We start from the raw sequence: 17,155 nt of genomic DNA, 5'->3' as shown, positions 1-17,155 counted from the left end.
ACAATTAGACAGAGGAAGAGAGCAGAAGTGAACAAACATATTGCCTCTATTACCATGCCACACAGCTAGGGCTTTGTAGCAATACTGCCCATCTGCCTTTAGACTAACTGAAAATGAGAAAATAAATCAAACTTTCTTTTGACTATCAAGGGTAAAGAAAGAACTGTTTCTTTTTCAGCCACTGGTAACCCGATAGCTTGCCACAGTATATTTCACATAAGGAAGTCTGTAAAGCAACGTCTAAGTGCTCCTTGTGATTAATATTCCTTATGATCTCCAGCCACCTAATCGCATCCTGACCTCAGTGAGGGTCACACGTGAGAAGGGATGGGTTTTGGGAGCAGGGTGGGCTACCAGGAGGTGCTGGTGAATGATGGAGCAGCCAGAGAAAAAGAGTACTTCAGCAGACATGAATAAATAAATAGTGCCAAACCAAAGGCACTGACCTCATGAATAAAGCCATGGGTCCTTAGCTTCAGAGAACAATTGAAAGAACCAGGGCAATCCATTCCTAATGTCCAGATGCACGGAATGTAGGATATGCTTTTTTTTCTCCCATTTAATACAAAAAGCTACAGCATGAAATACAGCACTATCCTGAGACACGGAACGCCAACTCTGAAGGGACTCCCAGCTTGCATTAACCAGTGCTTGAACTGCCTGATAGGCTACATAATGCAGGATAGATATTTTGCATTGCATGGTTAATTCTTGCATCTGCAGTGAAAAGCTTGTCTTCATCTTTTTGCCAGGAACTAGGTGCTTTCCTGGGTACCTAACAGCCTGGACTGCAAGACAGTCTCAGATAAAATGTGTGGGCATCATTGGTCTGAGCCAGATGTGTCTGAGCTGGTGGTCCATTAGATGCAGTACCTGTGCACGCAGACTTCACATTATGTCAATGAGGACAGCTTGATCTAATACACATAGTGCCAATTTTCTTTGCAGCACAGTGTTTCTCTAAATAGGCACTGTTCAGTAGTCTGGGACCACACAGATCTCCAAACCAACTGCTAACACAGGGTATCTAAAATCCTTAACACAGCTCTGAGATTTTTTTTCAACAGGACACTTTTAACTGCTTATAAGCAAATTCAATTCCAATCCGTTCTATTTCCTCTTCTTAATCTTTTCCTCAGAATATGCTTTCAGCTATTAAAGTGTTCAAGTCAAAGAAAATGGGCCCAGGCATTGAAATGACTAGTAGTCCCACTAAAAAAATTATATGAAAATCCAAGCTAGTACACTAAACACATTTTTGTTTCATGTTGAAGGAAAAAAAAAGGCCCTAATTAAGAAAAAAATGCTCTATTTCCATTTTTCATTTATGCAAATTACAGTCTGAATAAATAATACATAATATCACCTCCCTGCCAGACAACTTGCAGTAACATTTGCCAAAAGAAAGACAGGCTTTTCTGATACTAATGCATAAAACATGCTGAATGAAAAAATTAAAACAAATTATACTGAGTAAATAGCTGCTGTGCAGCTCTGGAAAGAATAATAGGGGGACTGATGAGTTACTTAGGATTGTCTTGCTCAATTATTTCAAACGTGCTAGCAATTCAGGCTGTATTTAAGTTAAGGCTTTAATAGAGATGGTTTATCCTGAACCACTGAAATCTATAGAAACTTTCCCTTTCATTTCCATGGAACAGGCCTGTAGACCTGTCTGCTGAAGCACCCAACAGTGTCCGGCTGTAGGTCCTGGAAGACCAAAATATTCAGCATGTAGCTGCTGTACTGTGCAGGGGCTACAGCTCCAAGAAAGTAGATCTCTTATTCTGTCTTGGGAACGTAGAAAGTGCCTTCCCTATTTGATCAAAACCATTTCTTTCTCTGTGTGTCTTCTGTCCATGTGAGACACAGGCTTTGTGACTGTAAAGATTGTCACTGGTCTTGGGACTGCAACAGGGGAATGAAAAAACAAAAATCAGTCACAGTATATTCTGATACCAATGCCTTTCCCACTCTGATTGCATAGGGTAGATGCTGAAAGGCAACGCTTATCCTTGATGGTCCATCTAGAAACTATCAAACACCATTTGTACATGGGGCTTGGGCACCCTCCTCTAACCTTTAAAGTTTCACATTGGAAAACCTATTCTGGACAACTGAATCCTTATACTCTTTTCTCTGAAGAATTATGACTAGTCAATGGGGCTAGGTCCACCGAAAGGCTTGAGCATTATAAACTGCATCACCAAATTTTTAGATGCTGTGGTGCTTTGTGGGATTCAAAGATGTCTTTTTTCAGTGGAGAAATGTAAGTTCCTTACATGCTCCCTGGGAGCATTTAGGTACAGACTACACAGAGCCTACAGACTGAGGAGGAAGCTACCTAAGAATGCCAGTAAGAAACCTTAATATGATTTATGGCCATATCTCTGCGAAGAAATGACAGTCACAAGACTGGCACTACAATCAGTGTTTTCTAACAACTACCTGCAGCAGGATAAGTTCTTTCTACTTCTTTACTATACAGTCTGGTGGTTAAGAGCATACATCTTGGATATGGTATGTCACTCACATCAACCAGTTCCCAGAAGAATTTCTCTTTGGTAGGCTACTTGGTGTCGCAGACTGAGTTATTTATTTGTCAAATTTGCTTCAGCATGAATGAAAATACCTGAATATACTTTGGAAGAGAGAAAAGGCTAACCCAAAAATAACCAGCTTTGACATCAGATCAAATCCAGCTTGGACATGGTGGAGATCTGAAGGCCTTGCCCACCGGGCACCTCATCCTGCAAGGTCTAGAGGGCTGGTTTGGAAAATGCCTCCCAGATCAGGTCCTCAGGCAATGCAGGATGGGCATGCCTTGATGAGAGGAACATGGCATGGCAGATAGCTATGCCTTTATAGACCTTCCTACTAAAGTTAAAGAGTTCAGAGTACTACAGTGAGGACTGCACCCATGCCTTCATCTGATAGGAAGGCTAGATGAGGTAATGTAAATGCCAGGCTTCCCAAACCTGTGGTATTAGATTTAAAACAATGATTTTAAAGTTTTTATTTTTAAATCCATTATTTTAGAGCAATATTACAAGTAAAACACTTAAATCTGAACTACTTTTTATTAATATTTTCAAGCTCAGTCCAAACTGCTTGGGCTAGAAATTTATTTTTCTCCTTTTCAAATAAGAGCTAAGCTCCCTATTTAACCACAAAACTCCAGAAAAGAGAGGAGAAAAGAGGGTGGAAAGGACTGCTGCATCATTTCTCCACAGCAGATATGAAGGTAAAGTCACCAGAACAAGCTCAAGCTGCTTCCTGCTCCAGAGCTACGTGAAGCTACCTGTCCACAGGAATTTCCAAGTTCCATTTTTTAATTCGATAATCTGGGTGCAATTGATCATCTCAAAATTCTCCAGTGTGCTGCAAACTCCATAGTTTAGTTCTAGGTAAGGCAAAAACTAGAGAGTTCGGAACTTAGCAACTGAATGATCTTGGATCTTTGCAAGCTTCTGATATGACAGTCCTCTATCCACTTCATGACTTTATCTTGAACTCCGTGGACAGAGCCGGGTATGTATTGTTCTAAAATGCGTGGCTTGCTAAAAATCCCAGCCAAGTTATAACTACATTCCACATTATGATTTATTAAACTGGGGTTTTCATAATCTTCACAATCATTGGTGTCAGTCTGTCCTTCTGTCTCATAAAAATAGAATGCGACCACTTGATCAGACCTTTCTTCTGGCAGAAAGGCCCAACTTGCACCTTGCCTTAACTATGGCCCCAGAACATGCTTATAGTGGGTTGAAATGGAATTACGTATGAAATTCCAAGTCAGCGGAATTCTAGGCCACAGTATAACACATCTGTGCGAGTTATTGGCTCGTGAATCAGCTTCTTGCAGAGCAAGGAGGTAAAAAACAACCCCTCCAACAGACTGGCAGAACTGTTACAAGGTGATCGCCCTGAAAGAAGCCATCAGAGCTGCCACACACACAAACTGTACAGGCTGGTAAGCATTGAACTTTGCTCAAATCAACAGAATCTAGAATAGAATTAAGTGAAAGGAATACACTTTGGAACCACAGTCAAAACCCCACACATTTGTGTTTTTCATGTAACGTGAAAAAACTAACTCTTATTGAATAGTTATAATCTCTCCTTCAAGCTGGTTGCTTGCTTCTCTGATGTGATGGACAAGGAATTTAAAAGATATTGAGTTAGATGCAGGTTTTGAAACAATGTGTTAAAATGCTAGCAGAAAAAAAACGCCTGACACAGATTATAGATTATAGATTTTGATAGGAATGGTTGGACTCGATGATCCGGTGTGTCACTTCCAACCTGGTTATTCTATGATTCTATGATTAGAAGGACAGGCGGCAAATTTTTGGTAAGCTTTGCCTGAATATAAATCAGTAATCACAGAATCATAGAATGACTTGGGTGGGAAGAGACCTTAGAGTTTACCCAGTTCCAGCCCTGCTGCCATGGGCAGGGACACCTCCCACTGGACCAGGCTGCTCCAAGCCCCATCCAGCCCAGCCCTGAACACCTCCAGGGACGGGGCAGCCACCACTTCTCTGTTCCAGTGCCTCACCGCTGGAGCCCTGCTGTCCAGTGCAAGAATATATATGAAAGAATATAATGAAAGAATATAAAGAGATGTGCTTAGTAGTGGCGGTGGCTTCTGTGATTTCACCTGACGTCGCAGCGGGCAATTTGCTCCCCGCAAAGCACTGGAGACACACGGACACCGCACACAGACACCTTCTCCCTGCGCAGCTCCGGCAGCCCCGGCTCGCTGCCGAGCCGACCCCCGCGCTGCCCCAGGCCCTTCTCCTCCCACCCCTGGCGCCGGGGCCGTGCGGCCCCGCGGCCGGCGCGGAGCCCAGCGAGAAGCCGGGAGACGGCACGAAACCGGAGGGCAGCGTGGAGCCTGGTGGCGCGCGCGCCTAAAGGCGCGGGGCCAGTCGGGGGCGTGGCTAGCCGGGCAGCTCGTACAAGAGATGGCCCCGGAGGCGGGCGTGGCCTGACAGAAAGGGCGGGGCCGTAGGCGTGACGTATGAAACGGGCCCGACCGCGGGCGCGATGTGCCGAAAGGGGCGTGGCTACGGGCGCCGGTGGAGCGCGCGCGCGCGCGCGGGCGGGGGCGCAGGCGCGGCGTTGGGAGCCCGGAGGGCGCAGGCGCGGCGCGCGCCGGTTTCCCGTCTTCCTTCTCCTCTTCCTCCTCCTGCGGCGGTGCCGGGAGGCCAAGTATGTCTGAGAAGAAGCAGCCGGTGGACCTGGGGCTCCTGGAGGAGGACGATGAGTTCGAGGAGTTCCCGGCGGAAGGTGGCGGGGAGCGCGGCGTCACGGGGCGGGGAGGGGAACCGGGGGCATTTCGGCCCTGGCGGTGGGAATCGCTAGGGATGCGGGCCAGGAGCCCCGGGTGATGGGGGGGAAGCGTGAAAGGGGAACAACGTGCCCTTGTGATGACCCCCAGTCTCTTTCGGAGCGCGGGTGTCTGCGTGTTGCGTCGCTTCTCGTAGGTGCCGGGTGGGCGTGGGAATCAAATCTGGGCCTCCGTAAAACAACTCCGTATCCTTTTGCAGATCTTGAGAAGATCCCGGTTAGGGAAAGTGAGTAGGCCCTGTGGCCTTAATTCTGGGAATTGTCTCAAGCTGCGGGTATGGAGGAAGGATATAAAACATCATGGATTAGGCCTTAGGAAGAAATTCTTCACTATGAGAGTGGTGAGGCCCTGGCAAAGGCTGCCCAGGGTAGCTGTGGCTGCCCCGTCCCTGGAGGTGTTCAAGGCCAGGTTGGATGGGTCTTGGGTAGCCTGATCCAGTGGGAGGTGTCCCTGCCCATGGGAGGGGGGTTGGAACCAGATGATCTTTAAGGTCCTTTCCATACCAAACCATTCTATGATTTAATGCATCAAATACCAGTTTGGGGTTTTTTTTTCTGCAATGTCTTCATTATATGTGATTTTGGTTTTTGTGTGTGGCCTTGCAAGCCTGAGGTGTTTTTAATCCTTCAGTAACAGCAAGAATAATATTTTTGCACTTATTGATGGAAAAAAGCTGTTAATGTAGTGTAATGTTGGTCAAAGTGCTGAATTGGAGTTACCGAAAGGAAAATTAATTCTGCTTGAATTTAGCTTTACTACTGAAGCCAAGTACTGTGCAAACTTTCTGGAGAGAGCAGAGGCTTATTAGGGAGACCGCAGTCAGGTTTCTTGCTGATCTGTCAGAAAATAACCTCTAAAGAGGCCAATTTAAATCTTTGTGATGTAATAGTGTTGAGAGGTTATAAAGAATGTTCAGGCCACTTTGAATGTTATCTTCAGTGCCTAGGGAAGAATCACAATAAATATGTGCTCAAAGCAATGACAAATTGTTGCTCTTTCAGATAAAAATACTGCTTTCTGTGCAGCATAAGAACTTCACATTCTGTTAACCAAGTTTATGTATGAATAGCAGATGTGTCCTATTTCTATAGGAGACTTTATTTGAAGTATACCACAATAGATACAAGTGTATGGAAATAGGTCACTTTAGAACTTTTTGTTCAGGGCTTTTCAGGATGTGAACTGTAATGTGTAGAATGATAGGACTTTAGGATTTTTTTATCCTTAACTCTAAAAATTGTTTTGTTGTTCTTTCCCAAGTCCAAAATATGGCAATCAGTGATCAGTATATTAAGATTTTTTTTTTAAGGAGTCCAGCCATGACAAGTTTTATCAAAATTGATTTTTTAAATTTTGGAGTATTAGTAATATTTAATGGTAGTAGGCTCTCAACTGCTTTTGATATTTTCAGTCTTGGAAAATGCTGTGTCATTCTTTACTTAGTAACGGGCATATAGTGTAGCTGTGAATAATAACTTCAGTATGCAGTTCCGTGGTATAATGTCAACATACAGATACTGTAGAACCTTGTAGCTGCAGTGGTGGAAATATAATTTAGAGTTTATTTTCACTTTCCTCTTGCTCAGCTCCCATGGGTGGACAATGACTTGGGCCTTTTTGACCCTTCTTCACTCAGTGTGATTTGGAGCATGTTTTTGGTCTCCCCAGCTAACCTTCTATGATTGAAGCTGCTGTTTGTTGTACTGCATACTAGGTACTAGTTTTTTGGTGGTTTTTTTCCTCAAACTTGTAGATCTGTCTGAGCTACTTGTATATTACTAAATAAAAAAGCTTCACTTCATGTTCATTTTAAACTGCTTTGAGCTCTTTTTTAGTATCTTTGAAATCCAGGTAAGTGATGGGTGGTAAGGCTTTTTTATTTTGACAAAAAGAAAATTCCATTGTATATAAATAGGCAAAGCTTATTGCAGATCTAAAAGTAAAATCCTTCCCTTTGAGCCACTAGCAGTACAAGTAAAATAAAATAATGCATTTTTTATATTGAATCTTTTTCCTTTACCTTTTCTTCCCAGTTCCTTCTTTTGCTGTTCTTAGGACCAGTAGGATTTCTATGCCTCTTCATCTGTTCCCATTGTACAATTTATTTGAGCAGGGAAGTTTAATGCCTTCTACATGTGTGTGTTTTTTAACCAAGCTGCAAATGATTTTTCTTGCCCCGTGGAGTCTCAAATATTAATTTTGCCTGTCAGTGTTAGAAAAAGGAGGAGAAAATAGAAGGACCAACCCCCATTCTTAGGAAGTTAGTTGTTTACACTGAATTTGTTACTAATCTTTTACCCTACTAATTTTTTTTTTCCATCCCTCCATCAGTGTTTAATGTTACATTGTGGCTTAGTAAGGATAGGCAGCAAATGGCTCACTGAATTGTAAGGGGAAGAATAGTGTTATCTCTTTAAATACATTGACTTTCAGAAATGGAGGGTTACAAGTGTCAGATTGGGGTGCTTCTTATTTTGGTAGTGTTAGAAAAACCTTGATGTCTCTCAGTAAGAGAAAAATAAGAAATAATGAAGTAAACTGACTTGTCCTTACACAGGAATTCTAAGCCTTTCTGATTTTTTGTTATTTTTCTAAATGAACTTGTTTGATGGTAGGCTTTTTTTATGTAATGAAACATCAAGTGGATGATCAGTAATTTGTCAAGAGTGATGTGCCAGATGATAAGAAAAGTAGAAATTAAGTTAGCAAATAGACATTTAGTGTCTTGCCTCTGTAAGGAAACAGCTCCTGCTGTTTTGGGAACCCAGAAGTAGCTGGTTACGGGTAGCAACCACTGTTTGCAGATGCCTCTTTTAATTTGCCTTTGCTTCTGCATCATGGATACATTTTTGGCCTTTGTCCATAGACTGTCAGCATCTAACAGGAGTCAGCTGAGGATCTGTGAATGTATTGCAGCAAAAGGATTTGATATGTATTCCCTTTTTTTAATCAGGAAGAAAAGCGCATTTAAATATAAACCTGGAATTGTACACTTTTTGTTGAGCTTTTAAGAGTCAAGTACTCAATATTGCTTTCTTTTTAAAATGATGCTACAGCTTGTCTTTTTGTATGCAGAATGTCCCTTATAAATGTGTAATCCTGCAAACCATGATTTGAAGTGTGTAATGATCTTTTTTTACCAAGTTGTGTTTTCATTAGAATTCAAGAAATGTGTGTGTGTGGGGGAAATGTTAGATCTTTCTGTGCTTTTTGATCTCAAACACTTAAATATGATACGAATTTTTCTGTTAAAGAGAGATATTTGTTACCAGCTGAAGTCAGCCTTTCCCAGAGGCTGAGCTGATCTGCCAGTAAGACATGGTACCAGAGCAATGCAGCGTAGAACATTTAGCCCTCTTTTCCTTTCTTTTAGATTGGACTGGTTTAGATGAAGATGAAGATGCACATGTCTGGGAAGACAATTGGGATGATGACAATGTCGAAGACGATTTCTCCAATCAGTTAAGGTAACTTTATTTTTAATCTAACTGTTCTAGAAGATGGGTACAATCTTTAAACTGTCGTTGTTTAGTTAATGTCTAAAAGTTTGTAATCTGCTTATTTTAAAAAAAGAGAGATCTGAAATGGAAATAAATTAAAGCTCCGCTTTGTACTTTTCTGTCTAAAGCCTTTAAGAACCAGACTTAAGGGATTACAGCACAGTTTGAAGTACTGGTCAGCATTTAATCTTTTAATAATTGTACTGGAGCCCTGAAATATGCCTAATGACACAGGCTTTTGTGGTGTGGTGTTACGCAACTTAGTACAAAGATCTCTGCCAACTGTGATTCATTTGACACTTTTTTTTTAACTTAACATTAATAATTCTTTTTCTAAGGACTTATCTGTATGTGTGTAAAAATTCGGAATTGTACTGCAAAGGTTAATGGCAGGAGATCTCTTCTATGCTATGTGATATGCAAAATGTGTTGTTATAACTATTTCTTCTATGCCTTCAAATAGCATTGCTGTTCATTGTCCAAATGGACGAATTTTCCAGAGATCAGTTATCTGTGTTAATGTTAAGGTTGCCTTCTTGTATGTGTGATGAGGGTGTTGTTTATGAACAACAGTAACCAAGTAATTGGTCATAGCATGTTTGGAAAAAGTGATTGCAACTCAGATGCCTCAAATCTAGTTGTTTAATCCTTTTTGATTGTCACTTGTAGTTTCAGTTAATCCTTTACTGCTGCATAATTATCACTTAAATTGTTTCAAGCATAAATACAATGTCATATCTTATGTTTAATCCTCCTGTCTGTTGCGTGAAGAGGAGGCTCTCTGTAATACAGCCTGATTAAACTGTTCCTGGGTTGATCTTCCTTGTACTCCAGTAAAAGTGTTCCTTTATGTAGAAGATACAAAAATAGTTGTTTCCTGTAAGGTTGTATGGCATCTACACTGTAATACTGGAAAACAGGTTACTGTGTAGTGAAACAGACTTTGAAAGGGTAGTGTAATTCTTGATAAATACAGTTGATCTTAACAAACCTTCAATAAGAGTGCCTTATTTGTAGCCTGTGGTATTGGTGACCTGTACTAGTGTTAAAATTATGGTTTGTAATGTTGCTTGGTTGCTGCCTGGTTTTATTTCATCTTTAGAAAGTGCTGCAGTCCTCCAGTTCTGAAATTCCACTATTAAGTATGTAAACTAACCTGAAATATTGTTGGATATTTGAACTACTGTATCTAGTTGCATGTATGCTAGGGCTAGGAGATAAAACAGGATGCAATTCTGGCTGGTGTGTTTGGAGGCAGGCAAGAAGCAAAGTGGGGAACAGGGCAGGAACATCTCCAGTTGCTGACTGATGTCCTGGCCACAGCTATGGAGAACAAAGCAATCCTTTTCGCTTAGAATTGTTCACTGGAAGGTGTATTGCGCCAAGATTTAAAAATGGTGGAATCTGGTATTTAAGGCAAACAAGGCTGCTTTGTGCCATACAGTTGAACTCCAGCCATGGTGGGTCAAAGGGCAACAACTATGGTTAAAACAAGTATATAAATTCTTCTCTTAGAAATCACTTCACTTAACATCTTATTCACTTGATCTAAGATATTAAGCTGAGTAGGTTGGGATAAAGTATTAGTATGAACCAAAAAGCAGTATGACATGTTCATATTCTAAAATGGTTGTATATTGTGCAGTATATTTAATTTTTAAAAATTAAAATGTCTGATGGTATTTTATTTGTATGTACCTATCTTTTTTTCTATACAGAGCTGAATTAGAAAAACATGGCTACAAGATGGAAACCTCATAGTTTTTGCTGAATATGGAGTGATTTAACATTGAACTGTGGATAGACTATATTGAGAAAAGAAGAAAAGGTGGAAAATGAGAAGGCACACTTAGTTCATTATCTGTTTGGATTTATTGTTGTTTTGTATAAAAAAAAAATAAAGTTTTTAATCTTAGTCTACTCATATATGTAGCCTCTGCTAAACTGGTAACTTGTGTTTTGGTTCTGAAATGCCTTTTGTGACAGAATTCGTGGACTTGCCTAGAATGCTACTCATGGTCTGTCAGTGGCTGATGCTATTGCACCAGCTTCTGTCAAGAGGAACCAAATGAGGATTACCAGAATGAAGACTAGTGCATGTTTCTGTCAGGGGATGTGAAGATATCAAAAACAAATACAGTACTCATGTATTCTGATGAAAATGCATCAGAAGTAGAAAGGAATTTTAGGGAGTGATAAAGCTTATTTTGCCTCAAGGTTTTGTTTCATAATGCCTTGTTTTATTTTTGTTAGTAATTTCATGTGGGTGCCAGCTTGATAGCCTTGAAAGATAAAAAGTGCTTTTAAGTACATCTTGCAACAGCAGAAATCCAAACTCTCCAATCTTGTCCTGTCATTTCTCAAGCCTGTTAAAAAAAGAGACCTTTCTGGAAGTGAAAGAAGTTTTCATGCTCATTTAAGCCTAGGCATCTCTGCTGAAATTGCCTCCAATTTGCCAGTTACAGCAGTTCAGCTGTATCACACAAACACGCCTGCTGAGAACGGAAATCAAACTTCCAACTCATTTCATGGAGGCCAACAAATACTTGCCAGATAGATACAGCAGTAGTGACTGGATTCGATTACTCTCTGAGCTAGAAAACAGAAGGTAGAAATTACAAAACCTTTTACCAATTCCATGAATACTTCCTGATGGAGCTGTTAAAACTGGTGTATGCAGAGAAAGAGGGAGGTATGATGATCCTAGAAGCATAGGCCATGACCACAAATTAAAAAGAATTTTTTTTTAATGAAGGGGCAAATATAGCTATATGCTCATGGAATTCGAGTTAGCTGCTTGATTTTTTTTTGGCAGCTCACTGTAGAGAAGCAGGCACATAATTGTTTTTTAAAGTAAGCTTTCAGAATAAAGATATTAGTTGATGGACTTGCAGTAACAGTATTACATGCTTTAACTGTGTTAACTAAATATCTGAGTATCTGCGTTACGTTTGCATTTATTAACGCAAAATGTTAGGAAGATTCCACCTCCCCAAATCATTTAGGTGGTACCGTATTTATGGTAGAGGCAAGATCAGCTGTGACTCTCGCTGCTTTCTAAAGATAGCTCTATAAAGACCGAGACTTTCCACTGCTGTCTGAAGTGACGTGTTCAGACTGAAATACATGGCTCACACAGCCCAATTCAGTAGAATACAAAGTTGTGGGATTCATATTTTGACATGTAACAAATGAGAAGTCAATATATAGAGTAGCAAATGGCAATGCAAACGTCCCTAAGTTAGTGTTGGGAGTTTGAGAAAAACATACATTCAGTACAGTTCTGGAGTTGCTGGTGGTGTTAATACATCAATATAGGGAAGTTGAGTAATGAGCCTGACCAAAAGAAGATGACTGAAGAATTATGGAGGTGTCTGGAGCAATCTTTGGATAAGAACAGCTGCTTTCCATTACAGAGTTCTGGAATCCTGGCTAAAGCAGCCCTGTCCCATCAACTGCTAATAGCAGGAGGAAGCCATCAAGGTGGAGAAGCATCTTTGTCTCTTGAGGAAACCTTAGTATTTGCTGGGCCACAGTTGTCTCGTGTTTTTCTGCTTTCTTCACAAAAATGAATTGGAAGGGAAGCCTGGGGTGAGGTGACCTGACGGTTCTGCACTCTTGCAGTAACAACTTTCAGTTGCCAGTGCCATGACCTGAAACCCCTATCTGGAAAAGAACTGTATAATCAATCTGCTTTTAAGATCCTTTAGCTGGCATGATCATGTAATGCTATCTGCAAAAGAGAATTGGTTGCAAAGGAGTAAACAAGAAGTAACTTACAAAGTGCTGTGAGAATGTAGTGTATTGCAAAATGGAGAACTTCATGGAGGCTGATGGCCTCTATATATAATTAATGCTCTTCTTTTTTTCCTCATGATTACTTATGTGGTCACATGGCTCCCTTTCCAGTATAAAAAAGACTTGGAAACTTGTCTACTTCAGGTTGACTGTTCTATTTCTTTCTAAAAATTTTAAAACTCAGCTGTTTTTGAGACAAGCTAAAGACTTTTTTTCCCCCCCTCTAGCTCCCTCCTCACTTTTTTTTTTCATCTTTGGTGGGGAAGTTGAGGTGGTAATCCAAGATGTCACTGTAGCAATTCACCCCAGTTGAGCTGCTGTACAACTTTAAAAGGAACTCATCTTCCCATGTGCTTGGAGGCTTGAGTTTTTTAGATTGGCCATAAAGGTTTTTCCTGGAAGTGTTCCAGTGATCCATGTTAGCTGAGGAATGTGTGAAGTGTGGGAGATAGGTGTGCTTTGGGGGTGTGAGGGAGGACATGCTAATAGAAGGCAGGGATTTGGGAAGAAGGATCTGCAGCCTTGCAAGGGTGGGAATGTGGTGGAGAGAGGGAGGTTTGGCAATGATTGAGGGAGAGATAGGTGGGGCTTTCTAGTTAAGAAAGTAGGACAAGATGTGAAGGTATGTGTGTGGGCTGCTGGGTAGTCTCCATTCCCTGTTGTGGGAAGGAGATTTAGGACACAAGGAAGCTGATGTTATCCTGTGTTTGGGGACCTAACCTCCTCACCCAACCACCCTGCAGCTGAGCTGTGAAGGTCTTGGATGTAGTGTCGCTAGTCTGAGCCATGCTGGGGTAGGCAGCATGTGTACAGCTCTCTTCTATATGAAGATTCAGGTGATGTTTTGCAGTGTGGGGAAGGCTGACTTGCTCTGGCCTGGATCCTGATGTCCCAAGGAAAAGGAGCTAACTTGAGGGGAGGGAGGAAGACTCTGATTAGCAACTCCATGGTTGCTAATGAGTTTGGCTCACTTGCTTTATCTTTATCCTTAAGAAACTATACACATGTAGGAAGAAATACCAAGTCACAGATAAGCACACAAAATGGTGAGCAGGTAGAATTAAGGCTGTCTGGAAAGCCTTTGACTCTTATCTCAGAAAAAAACCCTCACTGTTTTCCCACTGGGTCCCTGCCTCCCTCCACTAACTTGCACAACAGCCCAAACGGCTTCCCTACATACTCTGTTCTGGTGTCAAAGTGTGTCCTGTTCCCTGCCTGTTCCCACTGTGTCCATGCTGTGCTGTACGCAATGAGTAAGTTTGAGTCTCTGTATCGCAGCGGTCTGCATGATTTGTGAAGGCTCTGAAACATTTTCCACCATCTCTGGGATACAAAAGTGTTTCCCCCTCTTTGAAGTGTACACTCATTTTAATTGCTTGGTGTGAGACAGCAGAACCTCATGTTTCACTGGATTTGGTAGGATGTAAAATGCTCTGCAGGTTCAAATGTTTCTTTAGCTTCAGTTACTGCTGTGCATATTCAGCATTTCTGCTGACCAGGATTTATGGGGTATCAAGTCAGCCACCCAGAAAAGGAGGAACACTCATTACAACCTTTGCAGCTTTTATAAGGAATGAGGCAAGGACTCCACAAGTTGCTACTTTCCCCTGCTAGCTTTTCCTTGAATGTTATTTTTTATTATGCTGTTTTTTCTTGAACACTAACAAGGACTAACAAGCCCCCGGGGAGAGGGAGCGAGTACAGAAAAATGTATGATCACAAAATTAAGGACTATGAGAATATATATGCATGAAAAAGGGAATTTATATTGCAGAGTTACATTTGCAACAATTTGCTATCTTTTAAGTGTCTGACTTTACAGGTCTAATAATAATCTTTTAATGCAGCTATGATTTTGTGTTTGCATAATAATACAGTTAATTTGATTTAATTCCAAGGCATGCAGGGGAAGTAAGAAGATTGATGCCCAGAAAGTTTTTGTGATAGAATTTTACTAAAGAACAAATGTTATGCAACATTTCAAACACACCGAGATCCTTCAAGATGAAGTGTGTGATATAAATGTAAAATATTTGCAAACTATAATTTAGCAACCATTTTAAAATCACAGTTGGTATTCCAACCTCTTACATGCAGTGGGCGAGATCCTTTGTCAACCGAGCGCTAAGGGCAGTGAATGTGAGATTCATTAAGTAATTATATAGGAACATTAATTTCAAATTAATTTCAACAGTTGTCTTAGACATTAGCAACCAAATTAGGAGACCAAAGGCAAACAGTAATGCAGCTTAATAATTTTAATAAATGAAGGCATTTGAAGTGATTTACATAAATCTGATGATAAGCCCTCACTTAATGGGTTTCCACCTGCTCCCTGCCTCCCCTTCCTGTTAACCTTTGCATATTTCCAGGATGTGCTGGTGCTCTGCGTCTTCCTGGCTCTGTCATTACATCGTGCTTCCTACGTTGCCTTCATAATAAATGGTCAGACTTTCTGGAATTGTTAGCGTGAAATTCGTTAGTGTGAGCTGGAACCTTTTAGTGCTTCTGAATCTGCAGGGCTGGGAGGCCTGGGGCCACGATTGACAGGGCCCCTGAGGAAAATAAATGGTGGAGAATAAAAAAAGCAGATTAGGGTATTGGGGGATGCTTGCCTACAGGCAGGGCAGGGAGATGAAAACCAGCCCATCAGCAAGTGAATGGGTCACATGTAATGGATAATGACCAGCCTTTTTCATCTTTTCTGCAGTGAGCTCAAGGGTTTTAATGAAAAGGAACAGGCACTGGTCTGGATTTACATTGCACCTGATGGAGGCATGGGCACTTGATGACTCACTGAGGATGTGAAACCAACCCTGCCAATACTCCAGCCACCAGCCTTGGATTCCTCCTGCCATGACCAAATTAAAACACTTCTTTCCTAAGGGAGCTGGTAGTCTGGGAGATGTAAAAGGCAAGACAGGGCAGCTGGGCAGGGTGGCTGCTAGGCTGTGTTTCTCTTTCTCGTGGCTACGGTTTGCAGTGTCCAGATAAAATGCAGTGGAACTACATAACACAAGCCTCTAACAGCCACAAAGATTAAAGGGATGGATTGTCCCAGTCACAGAGCTGTTTAGTGATAGTCAAGCTGACAGTAATGTTAGGACCTTGCTTTTAAAGACTTGGGTAATGATCTAATGCTATATGCTCCCTTCTCCCTCCGGGAAAGCGTTGGGTTGGCTGAATGGTACCAGCAAATCCAGAAAACAAAGGTGTAACTGTTCTGATTGTGCTCAGCCTCCTTAGGCAGAAGATAAATGATTCAGGTCAGAAATGCACAAAAGGGACATGAGTTCTAGCAGAAGATTTTGATCAGTCTGACTGAAGTATTTAAGATGTCTGCTTTCCCTTCCCAAGCTCTCTTGTGCCCTCCATGCAGGTGAGCGTGAGATGGTGCCTGAACTGGCAGAGCTGAGACCCAAGCATGTTTTCTTCTTGGTGAGCTGTTTGCCAAGAAGGATCCCAGCAGGATGTCAGGGTAAGCAGGAAATTATGGCAGCAAGAGGCTGGACAGAAGTAAACCCTTTTCTACCCAAAGGTTAAACAGGAAAGGATGAAAATCACTCCTAAGCAGAAAGCAGCATCTGAGAAGGTATATGAGTACACCACATAGCTCAGGTGTTGAATCACTGTAAAACTTATACCAAATTATATATATGGAATGGCAAGACCTCTGATGTAACCAGTAGTGTAGATGGAGCCATTGCAACACTATTTTTACAGCATTTTTTTTTCCCCTGGGGCATATTAAAAATGCAGGGGCTGCACTGAAAAGCAGACTCCATCCCAAAGCTATGACCCCAGTTTTCTGGCTGTCCTGCTGCAAGGCCCATGTCCTAAGTGTTCAGTGCTGCAATCAGATGTGGCTATTCAGTCTGTTCAGAGCCAGATCCTGGCTGCAGCTGATCCCTGGTACTGCAGAAGAGAATTGGGCTGTGCAGATGTGACAGCAAGACAGATATGACTGCGTGTTGCCTACTGGGAGCCTTGGCTTCAGCATAGGAATGTGACTTTCTCTCAGCCTTTGACTTGACATTTCACAGACAAAGCATTAGATGTTAAAAAATTTAAGGGATTCATAAAAATGTGCATTGGGTTTTGTTCCTTACTCAGCTACTCTATGTTTAATGTCCATTAGAAGTGAGAGGAAAATACTGTTTCATTGCCTATGAACATGGGTAAATTATGTTAGTACTGTCCATCTTTTCCAGGATGTCATTTCTAGGCATTACTAAGGTATTACTAAGTCTCTCTTCAGAGACTGTTCACCTTTCTCAGTCCTTTGTTTGTCTGTACCACAAAAAGGTCTGGCATGGAGTAAACCTTAGAGGTATTACAGCAGTTAAAAGAGGAATTATAAAACCAATGCGTAGAGATTGGATTGCATCTTGATGAAGCTGCAGAAACTGTGTGACTCATCTTAAATAGGAAAATACATATACCAGTTATAAATAGGATCTTTTTTTTTTTTGCCATTGCAATGACATATTTAGAAATTACT

General features: G+C 41.4%; 1 long non-coding RNA gene across 1 annotated transcript; it reads left to right on the top strand.

Annotated features, from left to right (window-relative positions):
* Positions 1-5,113: 5,113 nt before the first annotated feature.
* LOC138722000 (uncharacterized) lies at positions 5,114-10,782 on the top strand. The gene is made up of 3 exons (XR_011337649.1): positions 5,114-5,295; positions 8,730-8,823; positions 10,575-10,782. It is a non-coding gene; the product is annotated as an uncharacterized lncRNA (long non-coding RNA).
* The last annotated feature ends 6,373 nt before the right edge of the window (positions 10,783-17,155 follow it).

Source organism: Phaenicophaeus curvirostris, chromosome 6 (genome assembly GCF_032191515.1).
Source record: "Phaenicophaeus curvirostris isolate KB17595 chromosome 6, BPBGC_Pcur_1.0, whole genome shotgun sequence".
In the NCBI taxonomy this organism is placed as follows: domain Eukaryota; kingdom Metazoa; phylum Chordata; class Aves; order Cuculiformes; family Cuculidae; genus Phaenicophaeus; species Phaenicophaeus curvirostris.
Note: the sequence above shows the minus strand (reverse complement) of the source record. Positions and strands in the feature narration are given on the sequence as shown.